The sequence below is a fragment of the Protopterus annectens genome, chromosome 16.part0, assembly GCF_019279795.1.
Source record: "Protopterus annectens isolate FY-2018-M chromosome 16.part0, PAN1.0, whole genome shotgun sequence".
NCBI lineage: Eukaryota > Metazoa > Chordata > Ceratodontiformes > Protopteridae > Protopterus > Protopterus annectens.
This window is the reverse complement of record NC_056750.1, coordinates 343,444,381-343,466,115: the sequence shown is the minus strand read 5'-3', so window position 1 is coordinate 343,466,115 and position 21,735 is coordinate 343,444,381. Positions and strand designations below refer to the sequence as shown.

Genomic DNA, 21,735 nt, shown 5'->3' with positions numbered 1-21,735 from the left:
ATCACATATGTCAGAGATGCGTAGAAAATCAGACACAAATGCTTTATATAAGCACATTCAATATTATGGAAATGAACATTTCTTTAAGTTTAGAGTGCTACAAAAGATAAACATGAATCATAGGGGTGGAGATATTGTTACTGTTACAGAAGCAGTGGAATACAGATGGATAAATTATTTTATGGAAGATGCCCCATCTGGTTTAAATACAATAAACAGTATTAAGCCTATACTTAAGTTAAAACATTCTATTACTTAATGCTGTATGAGAATTTATACATTGTTCTTATATTATTTTTATGTTATGTGGTTTTATTGGTGATTAAAGGGTTAACATTTTACTGAATTAATTAGTGTCAATTGGTAGGTTGGCTATGATTTTAAATTGTTATATAAATCTTGAACTGATGTTTTAAACTGTCGGTCTTTTTGGTTTATTGTTTTTCTGACAACTGTATGCTACATGGCCCCACTGGTTGCATTTAAAACATTTAACCCTTGGTCCTGGACATGTACCTGGACTAGTGGCTTCCACTGCGACTGGCGGACTCTGTTGGGGAGGTTTAGGCTGCTCACCATGGGTTTTCTTAGACCCATAAGCAGCACTTGGTATCCCTCTCCTGTGCAGTGATGCCCTGCTTGCTAGGTATGTCTCTTCGTTTTTCCCGAACTCATCTGCTGTGTTACATTCCATATCTGCTAACCAGAGTCTCATGTCCTCAGGCAAAGTGCTAAGAGCTTGTTCCCTCACCGAAAGGTCTGCCAGTCCTTCAGAAGTGGTGAACTGACATCCACTCACCCATCTATGAAAATAAATGCTTAACACAGAAATATATTCACACACACTTTCATCTGCATTGCATCTATGCACACAAACTTTTTCCTATAAGCTTCAGGTGGTAACTTAAAACACTCTAACAGACTATTTTTAACAGTATTATAATTTAAGCAATCAGTATCAGACAATTTAGAAATAGCAGTTTTAACTTCACCATGGAGTAAGGGTGTCATGAAAAATACCCAGGGACCTTGGTCAGCATTATACTGTTTACATACCCTTTCAAACACATAAATGAAACTGTCAAAATTATCACCCTCTGTAAATTTTGTAAGAAATGTACTGACCTTTGTGGCTTCTGGGGTTCAGTTACTCCCTTCCCCATTACCTCCATGACCCTGGCAAACAGTCAGTATCTCCTTCTCATGTTGCCTCTGCCTCTCATTCTCCTCAGCTTCCAGATGTCACAGTTTCTCATTCTCCTCAGCTTCCAGACATCACAGTTTCTCATTTTCCTCAGCCTCCAGACATCTCACTTACTCTGCTGTTTCTATTTCCAAACGTTTTGCCTCCAGTTAAAGTCTCTAACTCCAGATGAATTTTTACATCCTCTGTGGAAAGGATGAACTGTCCATTTTCTGAGAGCTGTACATCTCCAAGGCCAGTCTGATTGTCCTGCTGGTTGCTGGTATGTGATGCAACTGAGACTAGGGCTGGAATAATCTCTGCTTTAGTCAGATTGGCATGCAACAGTCCATTGTCTTAGCACATCTCAGCCAACTGGCTCCTTATCAGCTTGCCATACTCCTCTCTGACATCCATATTTGCTCTCCCTAACTAACTAAGCTAACAATAAATAAATAAATAAATACATACATACAACTATTGTGATGTGAAATTATGAATGTTCACTGTGTGGCTGATTCAGAGTACAAACATCTTCATCAGTGACCACTGTTTACAGGCTACAGGAGTTCAATATCCACATCACTGAATCCTAATATGTGGATATCCCACCATTGCCAACCAATAAATATGTGATGCCCCAACACAGGCCCAGTAATCAAGGAGCCTCAATCCTCGCCATTGACAACAGTGTGGGGCATACCCAGTGGGAGGATGACAAGTACACACACAGTAAAGTGCAATTTCCCTTAAGAGCATACAGAGACCACAGTCAAACTGGGGTTGGTTTCTACTTCTTTCTCCAGATCCCCCATAAGACTCCCCACTGGCAAAGGGTTAAGATCTCAGCTGAGTGGCCAAGCCAAGAACTCCAGCACCAGCGCTTTTTGTCCCTGCCCAAGTAGCTGACACACTCACTCTTTGAGATTTGATTTGTACATAAACACACACACACACATGGGAAAGGCTGGCACAGGTTTACTAGCTATGCCCCCTTTTGCCCAGACTATAAGGTAGTTTGGCCTGCCATCAGCCTTTCCTAATCAGCCACTTTAAGGCCCTTAATAAAGGGTGTCCAATCTTGCTGTGTAATGTTACTATTAATCCAAATGGTACTTTGACCAAGAGCAAGGCTATTAGGAGTGGCCAGCAGAGTGTCACCAAACAGATACGCAAGTACTTAAATATGTCTCACAAATAGCCATAATGAAAGGTTTAAATATATTTAATAATAAATAATAAAAGAACAGGAAAATACTCAGTAGACTATCACAGTTATGTCAGAATTCAAAATCCCAGGAAATATTTAAAACACCATTGCAGGACAGTCTCAAATAAATAAATCTTCTAAGCTATACTTCACTATATTCTTAACTGTATCGAAGAGAAATTACTGTACCCTAGTTAACTTACTTACAGAGTAAGGCAAGGCAGATGTGGTGAGTTGGTTTTCCAGCTGATGTTGTCAGGTCAAAGACAAAATAGAAAATGCTCTGTCTCTCTCAGAGAGTTCTTAAATTAATATCTCAAATTGTATTGCTGGGTTAGATTGCAGGATGACATCACTTCTTGTGATCTGACTTTAGTTCCCAAGCTAAACCCCCACTGTTAAAAACAGCCAGCCTTTAGCATCTACCTGTGAAAAATACATAGCCCTTAGATCTTTGCAGCTGCTGGAAGACATAAAACTCTTACAAGACAATGCAGAAGGCTCCCTAGTTTTAGACATCCTATCTCCTTGCTGCATTGAAACCATCTTTTATGGCACAGTTATAAAATAATTTAATTTCAACTATTTTTCTGATGTTTTGCAAGTTAACCCTCTATGTTCCAGTTTCCACTATTAAAACATAAACATTTATAATAGTTTATGTACATTTCTGCTCTGTTCCAGTAGGGTACACTGTGGACACATCTCTAAGCAGAGCAGTCTACAACATATCTCTTCAGCACACATCTGTACAAACCATCTTGTATGACATACAGTTCTAATACATTTGTAACAGAAGCATATGAATCCTGTAGCTATTCACAAATGACACATAACCATTTACAAAATTCCAGACAGCTGTGCTGGCAGTATCTCATTTTGTTATATCCTCTTTGAATTTTTATCCCTGGAATAATAATTAGTCCTTTATCATGGCTTAACTGCAAAGTTGTTTGTCACTATAATGTAAACAACCACTGTACGGCATATCATACTAATTTGTAAGCACTCTTTTATCCATGAATGTGGGATACTGTCAAATGCATTTTTGTTTTCTAGCCATGCCATTCTTCCCCCTTTTACAGTTCTCCATTATGACTTTATTTAACAAATGAACCTTTACTCCATATGACTTTCTTTTAATTAGCCTTTTGTTCTATTGCCATGATTGAATTTTCTTCTAAATGACTATAAACTCTTCCAGCATCAATTCCACTGTATAGTTTATGGGTTGTCATTAGGCAAGTTATTGGTCTATAGTTTTTAGGATAGCCTGCAGTTTCGCTCTTAAGTAGGAGTATTACTTTTCCTGTTGTTAACCAGACTGGCATCTGTTCGGGGTGTGCATATAAATAGTTCTTACTAATGGCTAAATTATCATGTAAAAATGTTAATACTTTTAGCCAGAAGTTAGGTCTGATGTCTGGGCCTGAGGTCTTCCAATTAGGAGCTTTTCTTGATCTCTATGGCCATTACTTCATCCCCTTTCATATCCTGTATATTTGAACTTCTTATTCTTTCTTTTACTTCTATCTATTTAGCATCTGTTATGTTCCAAACGATCTTCATAGATATGTCTCCAAAATGCATGTATTTCTTCTTTTTTGTGGTATTTCAATTCCTTTTACCATGTTTCCTAATTCTCTATAAAACATTTTTGGGTCATCAATAAATTGCTTATTTTGTACTTTTCCATTATATTTATCTGCATATCTTCTAAGTTTTTCTGCCTGTGCTGAGATTTTTAGTTTATTATTTACGATAGTGCAGGATAGATCATGATCTGTTCTAATACTGCACATTGCTTTTATCATGTCTATCTTTGAGTATTTTTGTTGATCTGTTCCTTCTTGTCTACTCCTCTAACAGTGACACCTTGTCTTGCTTTATAGTTTTCTCTATTTGATACTTCCATAATGGTATTCGATTTCTCCCCTTCCTTTCCCTTACTTCCCTGTGTTTTTGTGGTAAGACTTTATCTGCTATTAATTTAGCTGCACAGTAATATATCCTATTCACTTCTGTTATATCGCATGGATATCTCTGGAGAGTCCTAATAACTGTGTTCTTTTGTTTTATCAGACTTCTAAATTTTGGGGTTTTATGGACTTTTTTAGTCTATTTCTTTCATTGATCTTAATATGTCTGTCCATCTAAATCAAGCAATTCTTCTCTTAGATAATTTTCTTCTAAACTGAGGGCACAGTCTTTGTTCTCCATTTCCTGCAGGCATTCTATAGAAAGGTCCAGGGCACCTTCATGTGCCATATTCTCTTCAGTTTCATCCTGTGTCATCCATTGCTCTTTCCTATAGGAACTCAGTGGCCTATCACTCCACAACGTGAACTGCGTCAGAGTTGCCACAGTTTCCTGTTCCTTCCCTTAGTGTGCAACTCCAACTCAATGTTTCTACTGGTTTACTATGGAAGGCTCAAAAGTATCTTCATATGGCAACTGATCAGATGTTTCCCATTCCATTGGTTCTTCTTAATTTCGGGATACATAATGATTCCATGGCCTTGCACAGGAGGTTAGTCAAGCCTGTGGGCTTATAATTCCCAGGGTCAGTTGATGGTCCCCCTTTCTGCAGAGGCATTATTGCTGTTGTCCTCCATTCTGCTGGAACATAGCCAGTTCTCAGGTTGTGGCTAAACGGGTATCCAAGTGGGTCTGTTAGGTTATCTTTTAAGCTGTTTAAAAGGCAACTTGAGATGTTGTCTGGTCCCACTGATGCCATGTTTTTGGCCTTGGAGAGCACCGAGATGACCTGATCTCTTGAAATAATAGGCTGAGGAATGGTGGCAAAAATAGGGATGACTGGAGGGGACAAGTGGGGGTAAAGTTTTCTCTAAATCTGTCAGCTATAACAGGTTGGCTATTACCTCTGAATGAGAATGAGTGGTGCCATCCACAACCAATTCAGTGCATAGCTGGGTATTTCCTTTAAGATTTTGGACATGGTTAAAGAATGCCTTATAATCATCCTTAGTTAAGAAGGCTATTTTTGCTTCGTAATTAGCTTTGGAGGACTTGACAAGATCTCTAATTTGTTTGTTTAAGCTAGAAAGGGATTTCTTCCTCTGCTGAGCCAGTTCCCTCTTGTTCTTGGACATTAGTTTCTTTCTTTTGTTGTATAGCCTGTTTATACTAGTGGTCCACCACGTGGCTTGTTTTTCATCAAGACCTGATTTTAATCAGGTCAGATACAGCCGATTCTATACAACTGTTTAAGTGGTTATACAGGGCATTGGTGTTCACCTTGCATAAGAGTCTGTGTTATCTGCGTTTGAGGGAGCTTTGGAATGTCTTATACCGTCACTTAGTAAGAGGTCATTTGTCTTAGAAAAATTCTTAAGTATTTTTGAGCTTAATGGGGTATGTGGTCTTATAATTACATCAAACAAGATTGATTTATGGTCCAATCTTACCAGAGGGGACATCACATGGGGGTGCAATGCTCTCCCATGTTAGTGAGTACTATGTCCAGGACACTTGAGCCTCATGTGTGTGATGACTAGCAGCTATTCCAGAGCATTTGCACTGACAAAAATCCAAGAACGTCTGAGCCAGCATGTTTGTGGTTGTGTATGTTTCCCTGTCAATGGTAGGATAATTAAAATCACCGATAAGTAAGGTGTTGGGCTGTATGACAAGTGACTCCAGTAAGTATAGGTATATGGTATGCTTTTCCTGTTTCATGATGAAGGACCTATAGCTAGTTAAGATGTGGTAGGGGGCTTTGCCTATAGTTATTTGGACATGGAGTAGCTCAAGAGAGTCATACTGATTGTCTTGAGGTGTCGTCATCCTTAATGAAAATGGATACACCTCCTCCTTTGGTTCTTTCTTGCAGAGTTTGTGTTTTGAACATATGGAAGGCATTGTAGCCCTGCATGGTTGGGGTGCTTTCCATTCCTTTGAATCATGTCTCGGTGACTGCACAGACCTCAACATCTTTGACAGTAAGAAGTGCTTCCAAAGAGTGCAGTTTCTTGTTTAGACTCCTAGCATTAAGCAGCAATATCTTGAGTTTAACTACAGAGGATTTTGTTATGCTGGGAGGTTGATTATTTTGGCACTGCCTAAAAAAGGCACAATAGGGGTGGCTAATGCCTTTGCCAGTATCTGAAAACTGAGAAGAGACAGGTGCAGACCATCTCTGGCAAAGCAGAGTGGCCTGTCACCTATGTCTTCCCAGGCTGATAGATATTTTGATTCTCTTGGATTGTAACCAGCTAAGACAATTGTTAAAGTCAATAATTTTTTGTTTGTATTGTGGTACCATCCTTGGAGAAGGCAGAATGCTGTTTAAGGCTAGGCTTACACCTGCCTTTGACACATAATCTGAGGCTTCAGTCATGACTCTCTTCATGCAGTCCAGCAAGTATGTCTCAAGTCATTCAACCCCACATGGGCTATGACGGAGTCATACCGATACATGTGGTTGAGTGGCTTGACGGATTCTGACACCTGACAGGCATATAACCTTAACTCGCTCCTTATCCTACCTGGTGAGGGGTACATACATGTGTCTCACAATGCAGTCACCTATGTCCAGTACATTAGGTTTTGTGGTGTTACACCTTAGGGGCTTATTTCTTACGACACTGGTGTGTGTTATGTGTTGTGGTTGTTTTTTTGCATTGTTATGCAAGCAAGTGGTTTCCATTTGGGAGACCTCTGATCTTTTGGTAAGTTACTAGTGAGTACCACCGCATATCTGGGTTTGTGTGTCTTGTCCATATTTAGTATAGGAACAGTGTGTGTGTGTGTGTGTGTGTGTGTGTGTGTGTGTGTGTGTGCTGACAACCTCTTTGGCATTCAATTTGTCCTGATGTGAGAGTCTTGATTCCAATTTTATACTGTAACTACATCTCTCACAAAGTATTTGTTCCAAGAATAAGTGGTTGTCAATATGCATGAGACAATTGCTACAGTACCTCAGAATGCCCAAGTCAATCAGGCTGGCCAGAGAGATGATGGAAAACTACCAGTCCATGAAAGCAGGTTCTTACTGTATGTTTTATTAGGGAAGGGAATGAGTTAATTTGACAGGACAGTGCTGGTAGAGCCAAGAATACAAGAGGAACCTATAATTTTTGTAGTGTAAGTTTGATCAATATGGCAACAATGCTCAGTGCGCAACTGAGTTGCTCCTAGGGCAGCAGGAAAGCATGGAAGTGTTTCACTGACAGCTGTTTGGAAAAAACTGAGCTTCAAGGCTTTTGTGTTTATACAAGGGCACTGCTTTCCACTTCTGCATGAAGAGCAGTATCACACAAATGTGAGGCTTACATACGTGCAAAGAAAAACAAGTTTTAAGCTAACTGCCAATCAGGGACGCACACAATAAGCCTTCCACCAGCAATTCCCAACTCAGACAGGTTAGATCAGCACACTTCTATCACAAGGGTGCAGGAAAAACACATTCCTAATGTAGAATAGCTGGTTTGCAGCCCAAGTGTAACAAGACCACACAGACTATCTACAACTAAAAGACACAGTGTAATACAGTGCAATTAACTATTTAAAGCAGCAGCAGATAATACAGTTTTTTGAAACTGTTGAAGTACAGTCACAGTATATAAGAAAAGTGCAAGAGATACTTAGAACTCTTTTGTGTGCTTATCAGCTCAGATACACCAGGTAAACACCTACTGACCATTAGATGAATAATCACAGTCCTCCTAATTTAAAAGCATACTAAAGGACTGTCTAGAGTGCAATGCTACCACAAACAAGCTTAAAGATACTGATACAGCAGTGTACTTTAAACAGCTTATACAAGTGTGATTATTCAATAGAAGTCTTCACTTTTTCTAAATGAGCAAAGAGCCACTCAAATGTACAGAATTTATAAAGGCACTAAAAACAAGATAAGCTGATTAATAAGCCCATCCAGCCAATAAAACTACATGCTGAAATATCAGGTATTTCCCCAATCTAAACAGACCAGGCTACTTCCTAGTTCACTACATGGAAAATCCACTGACCTTTTGATGAAAAAAAAAAGTGCTTGCTAGAGTGTAAAAATGCAGTCCTTTATACAACAGGTAATAGATAATGAATTCAGAGCAAGTAAACCAGTAGAACAGACAATGAGAGGCAAAATGCACTTTTCAATATAAGCACAATGAAAGGCAAATAAATTCAACGTAACAGTGTAGAAAGAGAGGAGCTTATTCAGCTGAATTTACAGTAGGTGTGGGCAGTGTAAAATCACCGGGTTTAAAAAGCAAAGAGGAGGACAGGTGGGAAAAACTATCAGGGAACCACCAGCAGTACTTTAGTTTATGCAGGCTTGGAATCTTTTCAGAAAAAGTCAAAAGGCAGACATTCACTATGCATTTAAGTACCATCCAAACAATTTAACTAATGAAAAAAATGTGAAATGTGCAGTCTAGTTAATTTAAGTGCATCTCTCACACAGAACAAAAAACACTAGGCCAAGCAGATTTCTTAAAACAGAAAGCAGCTTTATCACTAACAGACAAGAAAATATAGCTTTACTTACCTCACCGACCAGGGAATCACCAGCAGTCCTTTAGTTTATGCAAACTTGAAATCCTTTCAGAAAAAGATAAAGGGGCAGAAATTCACTGTGCATCTAAGTATCACTCAGGCAATTTAACCAATAAAAAATGTGAAATATGAAGCCTGGCTAATTTAAGTGCCTGTCTTTCACAAAGAACAAAAACACAAGGACAAGCACATTTCTTAAAAAAAAGAAAAAGGATTCAAACCCTTAATAAGCAGTCTTCTTATCTATACTTACTGCACTTGCACACATTGGTTTCAGTTATCAATGTATACATACATACTGCTTTGTCTTTAAATGTTATGTAGACTGCATTTCTCTCAATTACTGTACCACACTGTTCTCACTATTAACTTATGCAGCCAGTTTTTATCACTGTGCCATTTTTTTGTTAAATTTGTTATTTGCTAATTATTGTTATATAACTAATTTCTTTACTGACTTGCTTTGTACATTGTTGATTAATAGGTGCTCAATTTGATTGTTTAATATTGTCTATTTTATATATGGAGATTTTCTCCCTGGGCCTCCGCTGAAAATGGGCCTCATGCCCAGTCAGACCTTACCCAGTACACAAAATAAATAAATAAATAATTGTGTCTCAGGTGAGCTGCTATGACTGCCAAGTATTTGGTGAACACCCTGGGGACTGTGGTGAGCACAAAGGGCAGTGCTCTGAACTGGTGATGACTGTCTCACAGCCGAAACTGTAGGTATCTTCTAGAGTACATGTTCATTTTTATGTGGTAGTATGCACCTTGAAGATCTATTGACCACATTTAGTCATCCTTGTGCACAAAAGGGGGTCCAGGACTGTTTACTAAATTCACAATTTACCGAAACACAAACGCCTGCACACAGTTTCGCGAAAGTCCTTTTTCACTGAAAATGCATTTTCGCAAAACAGAACTAAAAAAAGGTAATAAAAATTGCAAAAGGGCTGCTGGTGAGATTGCGGCGCAGTGGGGATAAGGGAATATTCCCTTTTCCCCACTGTAGTGTGATCTCGGAGTGAGAATATAAACGTAGGGGGGTGGGGGTGCATCCCCCACATTGGGGGTGCAGGGGTGGGCTTGACCCCTTTACATAAAGGTGATTACTATTTTTTTTTTTTTTTTACGTTTGTTATGCTTTTTATTTTTTTATTACTGGTTAGCAAAAGTGCATTTTCGGTGAAAAAGCACTTTCGCAAAACTGTGCGCGAGCATTTGTGTTTCGTTAAATAGTGATTTCAGTAAATAGTCCTAGATCTAGAAAAGGCAGAATGGAATAAACTGTGACCATCTGGAACTTTGCATACTGGGCAGACGGATTTAATTTGCTGATATGCAAAATTGGTCCTTAGTCTTTTTTAGCACCAGAAAGAATCTTGAATAAGTTCCGGACCCTCTCTGGTCCTGGGAAACCTCTTGGATGACTCTAGCAGCTTTTTTATTTCTAGAGAAGCCGCTTCCTTCTGACTGGGTGGAACATCAAGATTTTCTTCTGAATTGTTGGAGGGTACTGGGAAAAGGGTATAACATAACCTCTGGATATTATCCTCTGCACTTTTCTAATTTCTCCAAATTTTTGTTTTTTTTTTAATACCATGACAAGAATGGACCCCATCCCTACGTCAAAGTATGATTAAAGTTCATGAAATTAGTATTTGTTTCAATCTTTGATGTCAAACAAAAGTGCTCTTCGCAGCACCCGCAATGTGCCCACTAATGACTCCTCCTGCAATTTGTACAGGGTTACATGGATTGGTAACATAACCAAAGATCCTCCGCACCCATAAGAATTTTGTGATGTCTAGCCGGGCTCTCTGGTGCAGGAATAGGCGACTCCAAACTACCTCCAGAGATGGTCAGTGAGTCCTCCATTCAGAAGCAATGATAGGATCTGTCGGAGAAAAAAATCTCTAGATCCCTGGTTATGCAGACCACCTCTGCCATGGAAATGACATCTTCCATTTGTGTTCTCCCCTCTGCCCCTGGGGGAACTATTTCCACATAGGATCATAGGAGGTTACTAGGCTACTGGCCCTGAGCCCCTTATAAGCCTAGCCAAGAGTTTAGCCCATGTTTAAGCAAATCAGCACCCAATGCCCCTGTCCAGCAGGGACATGGGTGGACTCCCATGGGTACATTTTCTGTTTCCCATCCATTTATCCAGGTTGCAATTAAAAATGAGTAAAAAGGTACTCTGCTTGATGTGGAGAGGGAGTCTATTTCATAGATGGGGGAGTCTCTGGGACACAACTCTGTCCCACCAATAAGTCTTGCTGATGTCACAGACCAGGTTGAGGCCACACGTGCGGGTTACTCGAGTGTAACTTGACTTGCAGATATGCAGTAGTCCCATCAAGGTGGGGTCCATGAACACCTTGTATGCCAGACAGAGGTCACCTCTGAGGAGTCTGAAATCGAGCAGAGGGATAGGGCTTTTAGCCTATCTGTGTAAGGCAGATGTTTGAGGCCCTGGATTATCCTGCTGAGGACCCTCTGTGGTCTCTCCAGGATCTTGAAAGAGACCCTGGGACTTTCTGAACCACATCTTTCTGCCAGCTCATTGGTTCCTAAAAAAAGGACCTTTGAGGGGTAGAAAAACATATGCCCAGAGCAGACAGGGTGTTCCCCTCTTGTACACAACTAGAGTGTGTGTCATTTACCTTGGGGCAAAATAACGAGGCTTTGTCAAAGGGCGCATTGATGAAGGAAGATTTAAATAGTTCCACAAAAACCACACAAGCACATCCAGGCATGTCTCCTAATGGAAATGCTGGAACCCGCCGCCTGTGAAGTACCTTCAGCAGCATGAGAGATTAACCTCATAGACGAATTAGAAATAGACTGGAGGGTAGCCAACTGCAAGGAAATAGTATTCCCTTCATCAGAGGATATGGGGCCAGATTTGGTAAGCTCCTTAATCAAATCTCTTTGAAGTTTGGTAAAATGTGTCAAATAATTCAGAGACCTTAAAACAAAGGTTGCTGATGCAGAGACATACTTTCCAAATCTGTCAGATGCCCTAGACTCCCTGTTGGGGGGTTAGACAAAGGAACTCTGTCCTGCTAGTTCCTTTCTCGTACCTGTTGCAAAACCCATGGCACCAATGGGTATTCCTTTACCCCAGTGAAGGCAGTCTTTTTGGGGTGCAAGGATTTTGTCTGGTAACTTGTCCAGTTCCTTCCAAGCCTGCTGGGAGACCAGATCTATAAATAAGCTCATCAACAGGTGGAGTTACCCAGAAGTTAGATGGGTCAGACGCAAAAGCCTCCATTTTTTTTTTTTGGAAGACTCAACCTTTCCCAAGAGGAATCAGTGATCAGGAAACCAACCACATCTTTGTTTAAGGAGTTCTAAGATGTCTTCAAAGAAGAATATACTATCAGATGGTGATCTAGGGGACCCTTCCCCCTCATCAAAATCAGTGTCTTCAGTGACAGACTTTTGTGGAGAGTGCAAGTGCCTTCTCTTGCACATTCTATTCCAAGGAACCTCCTTAGTGGAATGCTCCGGGGACATACTGGAAGAGATATTGATACCCTGATGGGTCGACTGGAGGCTGGCTCGGACTGGCTGCCCCTGTGGAATGGATGAACGAGGCTCAGGACACAAAACCAAATTAGATAACAAGGTCTGATCTGAGGAAGGTAGGGTCGTCTGATCTCTAGGCATAGAGAAGACTCTCTCCACTACCTCAGAGGCAGAGTTCATATGGGAGGCAGAACCCGATGGATCGAAGAACCCTGTCAGACTGTCCGCTCCTGATGTCTCGCAGGCAATGCACTTGAGTAGGGAATTGAAACAGAGCTAACACTAATGCTGGTGTCAACACTTCGGCTCCAAAAGTCCTCCATCTCTGAGTTATAAAGTGCTGGACGACTCAGAGAAACTACTGGATTCAAAGAAACAATGCTCTTCGGATCCAATGAAGATGATCCCAAGGCTTTCAGATCAGACAGCAGCTTCAAAAACCAAAGGACAGATCAGAGAAGGAGATATTAATGGGGGTGTGGATCTATGAAGACTCTCAGGACTTGACTGGATTGGAGCAGAGAGAACTTCCATTTGAATTTCCATCCTAAGGAACTTTCTCATCATCCTATCCATATCTGTTTACAATAGGCTCCTGGAGGATTGAAGAGAGGAAGCCATAGATGAAGGGTTGGAATGCTGTCTAGGTGACTGTTCACAAAACAGAGAAGGCAATCTGGACGAGATAGGCTCTGAGAATAAAGGTGGAGTATGGATCCAAGGGGATCTTTTGCCCTTGGTTTCAGATCAGACTGTGTCTGATCTGACTTTTTCAAAAGTTTAGCTGGTGGCTCTGATGAGAGAGCTGAAGTTGATACCAAAGTAAAAGGATACTCAGGGGATCCTTTGCAAGAATCCTTAGCAACACACTTACCTTTCTTGTCCTGTTTCCTAGGGGTCTGAGCCCAAACAACTAAGAGTGGAGTGTTTAGAAGGGATAAGACCCCCATGTACAAGGTTATTCTTTCAATCACTGTTTGTTTTGGAGTCGAAGCCTTTACAGATTTCACAATCTACTTCTAGGTGTTTGGGACCCAGACAGTACATACATTCTGTGTGGGGGTCTGAATTCAAAATTTTGTACCCACAAGCCACACACTTTTTTGAAAACAGACAGTTTGTGTGACATATTGGAAGGTTGAAGAAAGAGTTAGAAAACAACAATCAAGAGGAAAACTAAGAATTTTTTTTTAGGAAATAAAGAGAACAAAGGAAAGGAAAACAGTTAACCAATGATGGTAATTAAAGAAGTACTGATATTAGTACAGAAAAAGGGGAAAAGAGAAGACTACCAACGATGGTATAAGAAGATACTCAGGGAGTACAAGAAAAAAGAGCCTGATAAGAAAATTTTACAAGGGTAAAAGGGAGGAAGGAGAAATAAATGAAAGAAAATAAATTAAACTCATTGAAAGATAAGACTTTTGAGCTTAAGAGCTCGCAATCTGTGTCTGTTTGCAATGGTAGCAAATGAGATCTGAGGTATATTAGGTTAGTGGGGCATTATGAGTAAAGGCAGGAACTCAAGAGTTCAAGATTCTACGATCTAGAAGATGCAGTCAAAATTAATCCAAGGGTTGGATCTGAACCTAACAGTTGAGGAATGAATGAAATTGGACAACATCAGATTACTCTATTACAATGGCACATAACCTCCAGGAGGCCTAGATCTATGAAACATAAGCTGCTAAAAGTTAATAAAACAAACACAAACCTAGGAGACAGAGCTTCAGGTCCCTACTTCTCAATGGAACAGAAAGAACCCTCTAATAAGAGTTTCATCTTAATTCTCAACAATTAAATAACTGTCAAATGAATGCATCATTAACCACAGCCTTTGATCCCTCTGCTATCTCCTATTGGTAAGTATAATTTGATATTAATGCATCTTGGTAGGTTTCACTACCATAAGTGAATTATTATACCTTTTTATCTCTCACACATTGCGTTGGAAAATACAGCCATTTCTCCTCACTTAACCCTGTCTCTTTCTTCTGGCTACATGACCCCCCTCCTCTTCTTTTTCAGTCTTAACTCTCTCCATCTCTTCTGTTTCAAATCTACTTTACTTTTTTCTTTCTTGTGGAATAATCCTCTAAAAAACAATTACATGTATTACATGTCAATTTAATTTGCCCAAATATCATTATATTATTCCGTCTAAAACTGTTTGATTTTTTTTTGTTGTTAATTGTAATTACATGTACTCATTGTTATTTTACGTATGACTGGTGATACTGCTTTTACTATTCTAGCACTTTGTTTCACAGATATACATTTCCCTTGTCTCATATGCACATTTGTGTTGGAGGATTTTCCTCTTCTAGTCCTCTCTAAACATGGGCAATATCTGGCAGGGTTAACCCAGATAAAATTTAAAAAATGAATGAAAGAATGAATCAATGAATAGATTCATACATACGTGAAGGCAGGTCTGGAAATAAAGACATTCAGAGACATGACGCATTCACATTCAAGGAGTTAATAAAAACAAGAGTGTCTGTTAGGTTCTGATAACATGACATGCATCCCAGTGCTAACTACACCCATTTAAAGACATACTTCTGTATTATACACACATGCACTGCAGTGAAATTATACCAGGTATTTTTGGATATTTTCATATCTTGATATTTTGTTAAAGTATGCTGCACGTAATTGAAAACAAAACAAACAAAAAAATGATTAACATTCATTTTTGTCTCAATACTCTGTTTAGTAAATAAGTAAAGGTTTTTGCAAAATGTTACTAATAAGCATCTTACAGAACTGCATTCTCATTCTTAGACATTTTTATTTTAAATACATTCACATTTTAGCTTACAGTATTTCCTTATTTGAAATATAAATTAATTTCCAGTTTAATTTTCATTACTTTTTACAACAGACTATCTTTAATATTTTTATTCAACTGCTTCAGAATGTACTACTACTTCAATAAAACCAGTTTATCTTAAATCTTGTCGGGTCTTCTCAGCTTGGCAACTGAATTTTAGACTTGTAAATATGTCACATGGCCCTGAAACTGAAAATGTCTTAACTCTCAAGTTTCTTTTTCACTCAGCATGGCTAGTTGCTTGGTACTATTTTGCTGTAATATAAGTTTTAATATGTATATATAAATTATATAGATAAATGCAGAAATATATGAAACATAGATATTTTACACATATATACACATGCACACACATTTTAAAGTTTATTTATTTTATTTAACATTTGTTTATCGGGAAAGTCCGACTTGGAACAAAGCCAATTTTCAGCAGAGGCCCAGGGAGAAATGCTCAAGACGTATATCTTTGTAATGTGGGAGGAAACGGGAGTACCCGGTGAAAACCCACACGAATGCAGGGAGGACAAGCAGACTCCGCACCAAAGGCACTCCAGCCAAGAATCGAACTAGAGAACATCTTGCTGTGAGGCGACAACGCTACTGGTGCACCACTGAGCCATCCAGTTTTATGATACTGAACAAATAATTACTTTACTTATTTGTCTGAGCATTTAATTATTTATGTTTTTATTTCTGGGTCAACCCTACTACACTAAGTCCATTTTCAGGGGGAAAAGCCCTTAAACAAGAAGACACATAGTATAAAGAAAAACAATAACATAATTTTACAGCATGTGTAATTGTAGTAAACTTATCAGAAATACATTAATTCTAGTATTATATGCACTGACACAGTTACATACAGTAAGACCCCACACACTTATATTAACATCTTGTGATATAATAAAGATAAAACACTTACTCACTGACGTACTAAGGTTTGATGTCACTGCAGCATGAACCATTGCTCACTTCTCAGTTTACTGCTTTAGATACTACAACCCATCAAAATTATCTGCATATGTCTTATGCCATAAATGTTGTATGTACTAATATGTACATAAGCCTTCCTGCCTGTAACACCACTACTTAATGTGTCAAAGGACAAGTATTTTACTATCATTTCCTAGGTGGGTAAACCTCTAGGTTCCACTACAGGCGTTTGTAACTGCAAGCTAAAGCTCTCTCTGGATGAACATAAATGGTCGTTTCAACTGGATAAACAAGCTAAAATAAGTAGTTTTGCATAGAGGCAAGCCCCACTGCACCTCCCATATGGGCAATTTTGCTTCCTATACTTCCTTAGTTACATATACCAACTCCATGGTCACTCTGTCACAGAGAAAACAGAAATTTCAAAAAAGGGGGAATTGTTGCTTGTGCTGTAATAGAAACAGTTTTGGTAGTTATTTTCTATAATTTCTATGAGAAAAATAAATTGACAGGTTACAATTTGTCCAGCTGTGACCAACAAGCTGCAACTTTGTCTGCTTTACATTCTGTCACTTGCAAGGAAGCCTAAACCTCTGATGTAATATTACAGTTTTCATGAAAAACATGGATGATCAAAGAGAAAATAATAGTAGAAGGTTGCTGAAAGTATGTTTACGGAGGTTAGTCAGGGAGAAGATATTTGTGTAAGTGTTAAAGACAGCGGAGTAGAATCAGGGTAACCTTAAGAGATAAGGCAGGCTAGATGTGAGACATTACATTGTAGATCATTGTAGTAAGACTTCCTGTTATGTGGTGATAAAATAATTTATCATTATATGCAACACTTTAGACTAAACTTTACATAGCCACAGCAAATGTTTGATACCTAGAGAGGAAAAACAATGAAGCCTTGTAAAGGTTAGTCTAAAGTGATTCTGTATCCTTTTTAATGTTACTTTAGTCTGCTATCCTTTTTTTTTTCTTTTAGCGGACACCACACACTCTTCTATAGAAGGTAGTCAGTCTAGCTGCAATAAGATACTGTGCATAGCCGGCCTTAGGCATAGGCCAACTAGGTGGCTGCCTAGGGCACCGCTGCAGCAAGGGTGCTTTTCCAGTATTTATTAGGTGTAGGTAGACCAGGATGGGGGCACCAGATGGTGTGGTAGGGAGCACCATGGAGCCATTTTGCCTAGGGCACCAGTTGACCTAAAGCCATTCCTGATACTGTGATTCAACTTTCCATAAACTGAAATATCAGCTTTGTTTCTGAGGGGTTATCTGGGTCACACACACACACACACACACACACACACACACACACACACACACACACACACACACACACACACACACACACACACACACTGCATTGAGTCATCAGTTTATTTGTAATGAAACACTGGGTGTGATACTTTCCCCTATGACAGCTGCTCCGTTCATTTGTAGATAGAACTGTATGCCTCTATTTACCCATTCCCATATGCAACTTGCCGTTTGAGTTTATGAGTTGCTACGTTTACAGTAAGTCATACCATTCTTTTCACCATTAATTTATTACTCAGTTACTCCATACTATGCAAAGTTTGTTTGTTTGTGTCTTTCGGCTTTTCCCGGTTAGGGGTCACCACAGCTGGGTGCATTATTTGCTCTTTATATGGATGTCAATACCTTACCCTACACAGCAGCTGTCAATATTATTATTTTATATGGTGATGGCACATAGGAACAGGTTAGCATTCTTGCCTCACATAGCTTGGTTCTGTGTGCTCTTTCTCTGGAGTCTACATATCCTCCCGTCTGTATGGGTTCTTATTAACTACTCCACCTTCCTTAAACATCCCGTAGGTATGCTACTAGGAGAACTGTAGACACCAAATTGCAAACAGGTATATGTAAGTGATTGTTGGTGCATGTGATTGCTAGTATCCTATCCAAGTTTAGTTCACTGACTTATACCCACTGGTTTCCATGATATACTCTAGCTTCTTGCAATCCCGCCCAAGATAAATGAGGCACTGAAGAAACAATTTAATAAATATTACATAGTCAACATTTTCTTGGCACTGTTTAGTATATATCTAATAATGTCTCCTTTGACTAACATTTGAGCCCACTGTGATGGATGCTCGTAACCATGAGTGAATGACTTTTGCTACTAAAAGACAATAAAGAGCGTTTCTGCCAGGTGACAAGCTCCCATGTGTGCCCCAAAACTGGGTCTATGTCTCCTACTTCCTCTACTTATATGTACCAGTTCTGAGACCACTGCATCATAGGGAAATCCCTGAGATAGCAAAATCTAAATCTTTAAATGCTAAATCCTAAATTACACATTAGTGCTCACTAATGTCTCAGTTGCAAGTCTGTCATCACTAATAACAGATGACTGGACATGTCAGTAGCTCATTAGGTAATTCACCTTTAATGTTGAAAAAATCAGGAGGAGGAAGGTTGCTACATTCCTGATGTGCCATCCTTCAAATGACATGCTAGACTGAGGTTCACTTGAGCCTGAATTTGTGGAGGTTCATTTAAATGTTAAAGATTCCATGACACTTTATCAAAAGAAGACAATGGATTGTCCCATGGCCTTGGTCAAAATTCCCAGTCTGTGTAAATGATATTCCTGGTCTTAACTGAAAACAGGCTATTGGCCTAGTGTAGGATATACTTCCTCCCCAAAATGAAAAGAAAAACAACAAATAAATAATGATAAAATGCCATGTAAGTAATACAGCAACAATCCAAGTGCATAAACTTGTGAATGTGGCATAATCTAAGCATCAGCTAATTCTTGAACGATTTATAACTCTAGACGCATCTGTTTTTTATCAAATGCTTTTATTAACAGAATATATTCAAATCAACAATTTTGTTGATGGCAATGATGATGAAACATAAAAATATATTTCAGCATATAACTTTCTAAGTACCTTCTATACAAATCTTGACAAATGCCCTGATCCAGTGTGTTTGGTACATTACTTTTAAAAATAAGAAATGTACAATGGAGAAGAAACTGCAAAACTCACCATCTTACCAATAGCCCCTAATTCTGACCATCTGGTTAATAGCACATATTCTTAACATGTTGCAGTATGCTGTCTTCAGCTATTTCAACCTCTGTTCCTAAGTCACTATGGTTCTCTATGGGATTCGTGTTTAGCAGTCACGTTTACATAGTCCTCTCCCTCTTGTTTTAAGTCTGTCTCTTCTTCCCGTGGATTTTGCTGGATACCTACAGAAGTAATCTGTAATATTTTCTTTCCCTTTCCTTTACTGCAGTCTGGATTTATTGAATCATGTCTTCAAGGATTTACCGTCTGTGATTAGAGAGAATTCTTTCAAATACAGGCATGTGAAACTGATTACAGGCCCATGCAATGGTTAACTCTTCCTTCTTTGCCTGGCTGTAGCACACTGCCACATCTGTTAATGACTTGGTATATAAGCTAGGGCTCTTTGATTGCCATACTGTACATGACCTAAATTTGTCTGTAATCAAACTGAGCTGGTCTTATTAACTCCAAGTAAGATGCCCTTTTTTAGTTGTTAAACTGTCAATTGCATCAAAACAACATTTATGAGAGATGCATTTACATATTATATACACAGAGTTTCTGTAGATGCAATTCAGGCTGCAAGACCTAAAAACATTTTCACTGTTCACCTGTTACTATCCCATAAATCAAGAGTTTCCATATTTTCATTTTTTATTACATTTAGTTTAATTTCTGCTCACATATCCTTAGCTACCACAACAGAATCCCTTTTAATCTATACACTGAAAACTATCTTTGTAAAGATCTATACACCTAAAAACTATTTTTTGCAGATTGTACTGTTGTGCACACAATAAATCTAAATAAGGACAAACATCCCCACACAAATAAAACTCTCCAGTAAACTCAATAATTTAAACCACTGCTTAAACAACAGCTTAACCAATCCTTGTCCTGCACATGCTCATCACCAGGTTAAAACGTTGTACTCACAGTATGATACTTTCCAAATACTCTCCTTAAAACAGAATACTCTCAACATCTCACTGAAATGACAAAACAAATTTTATATATAACTGCTGCCTGTACAATCTACTAAACTGCACATGGGCTTTCTCTTTAGTAACTTCTACCTTTGAAAGTCTTAGAAGGTATAAATGTAAGTACTGTATGTGTATAAATGTAAACAGAAATGTAACTACTCTGTGTTGAACTGGAACTAAGTATAATGCAGTGTAAACAAATAGAGCTTTTCTCCCCAGGCCTCTGCTAAAAATGGGTATTACCCAGTCAGACTTCCCCAGTAACCAAAGATAAAAGTATTGCTATTGCTAAACCAATTCATGTGTATGTGTGTGTGCACATAGTTGACTGTTATAGCCTTTGTTTTATCTTCATTTATTTTATAGCCTGAAAAGACATGAAACTGTCTCAAAATGTTTCACAGCACCAAACTGCCCTTATTCAGATTTATCAAGTACAAAACAATATCATCTGCAAATAAAGCTAGCTTTTCTTGCTTAACATGCAAGTTATACCCTTGAATTTGTAAGTCCTTATTTTCTTTGATAATTCCTCTAAATAGAAAGTAAATGACAAAGGGGAAAGAGGATACCCAAGCCTGGCTCTTCTGTTCAAACACATCTTGTTAGAGAGTAACTCTCTCACCTTAATTCTTACCTCTGACCCTTCATATAGCCTCCTAATTAACTATATTATTTTACCAGGGATTGGAAATGCTACCATTTACCTACAAAACCTCAGCTGACTTTATCTAATGCTTTCTTTGCATCAAAACCAACCAACAGCAGCATCATTTTCTTATACTCTGCTTCCCTCTGGATAACCACTGTTCTATTAATGTTGTCAAATGTTTGCCCCTGCCACAAAACAAAATGATCTGTCTTTATAAAATATGGCAACAAGCTTGACATTCTATTAGCTAATATTATTCGCTTTATAATCACAGCTTAAAATTAAAATGGGTCTATAAGAAGCTGGGTCTGGTAGGTCTTTACCCTCTCTGGGTAATATAGCCACCACATCTTTCTTCTATGATTCTGACACTTATTTCCTTCCTTTTAAAATAATGTTAAGCAAACCTTCCAGGTTTTTATTACTTTATTTTCTCCTAACTTTCAAAACAGGAATGCAGTCTGTCCCTGGAGAAAACATGTTGATTTATTATAAATCATTACTTATTATCTCATTTTATCTCTTCCCGACTTAGCTATTAATTGTCGAGCTTCATCTTCCTCTAAACTTGGCATAATTAAGTCTTCCATAAGTATTTCCATTTTTGCCCTTTCTTGGTTTCTCTTTTCCTCTGTTTTATACAAAATTTTCATAAAATTCCTGAAATATGTCTAATATCCTTTTAGGATCTCTGGTTATTTTTCTTGCCATAGGCTCTCAGAGTTTGGCTACAATCTTTTCTGGTCTCTGTTGCCTAAGTTATTCTAAATATTTCTTGTGCTCTTGCATTGTTATTAATATGCTTGCTTAACAGCAA

The 21,735-nt window shown here is 38.6% G+C and overlaps 1 protein-coding gene across 4 annotated transcripts in view; it reads right to left on the bottom strand.

The window, feature by feature from the left end:
• The window catches only part of KYAT1 (kynurenine aminotransferase 1), a 1,131,910-nt gene that overhangs the window by 971,055 nt on the left and 139,120 nt on the right, over positions 1 to 21,735 (bottom strand). For all 4 annotated transcript variants that reach the window (XM_044058797.1, XM_044058798.1, XM_044058802.1 and 1 more), the window contains exon 2: positions 8,908 to 8,960. The gene's annotated coding sequence lies outside the window, so the exon portion shown is untranslated. The remainder of the gene's footprint in view (positions 1 to 8,907; positions 8,961 to 21,735) is intronic.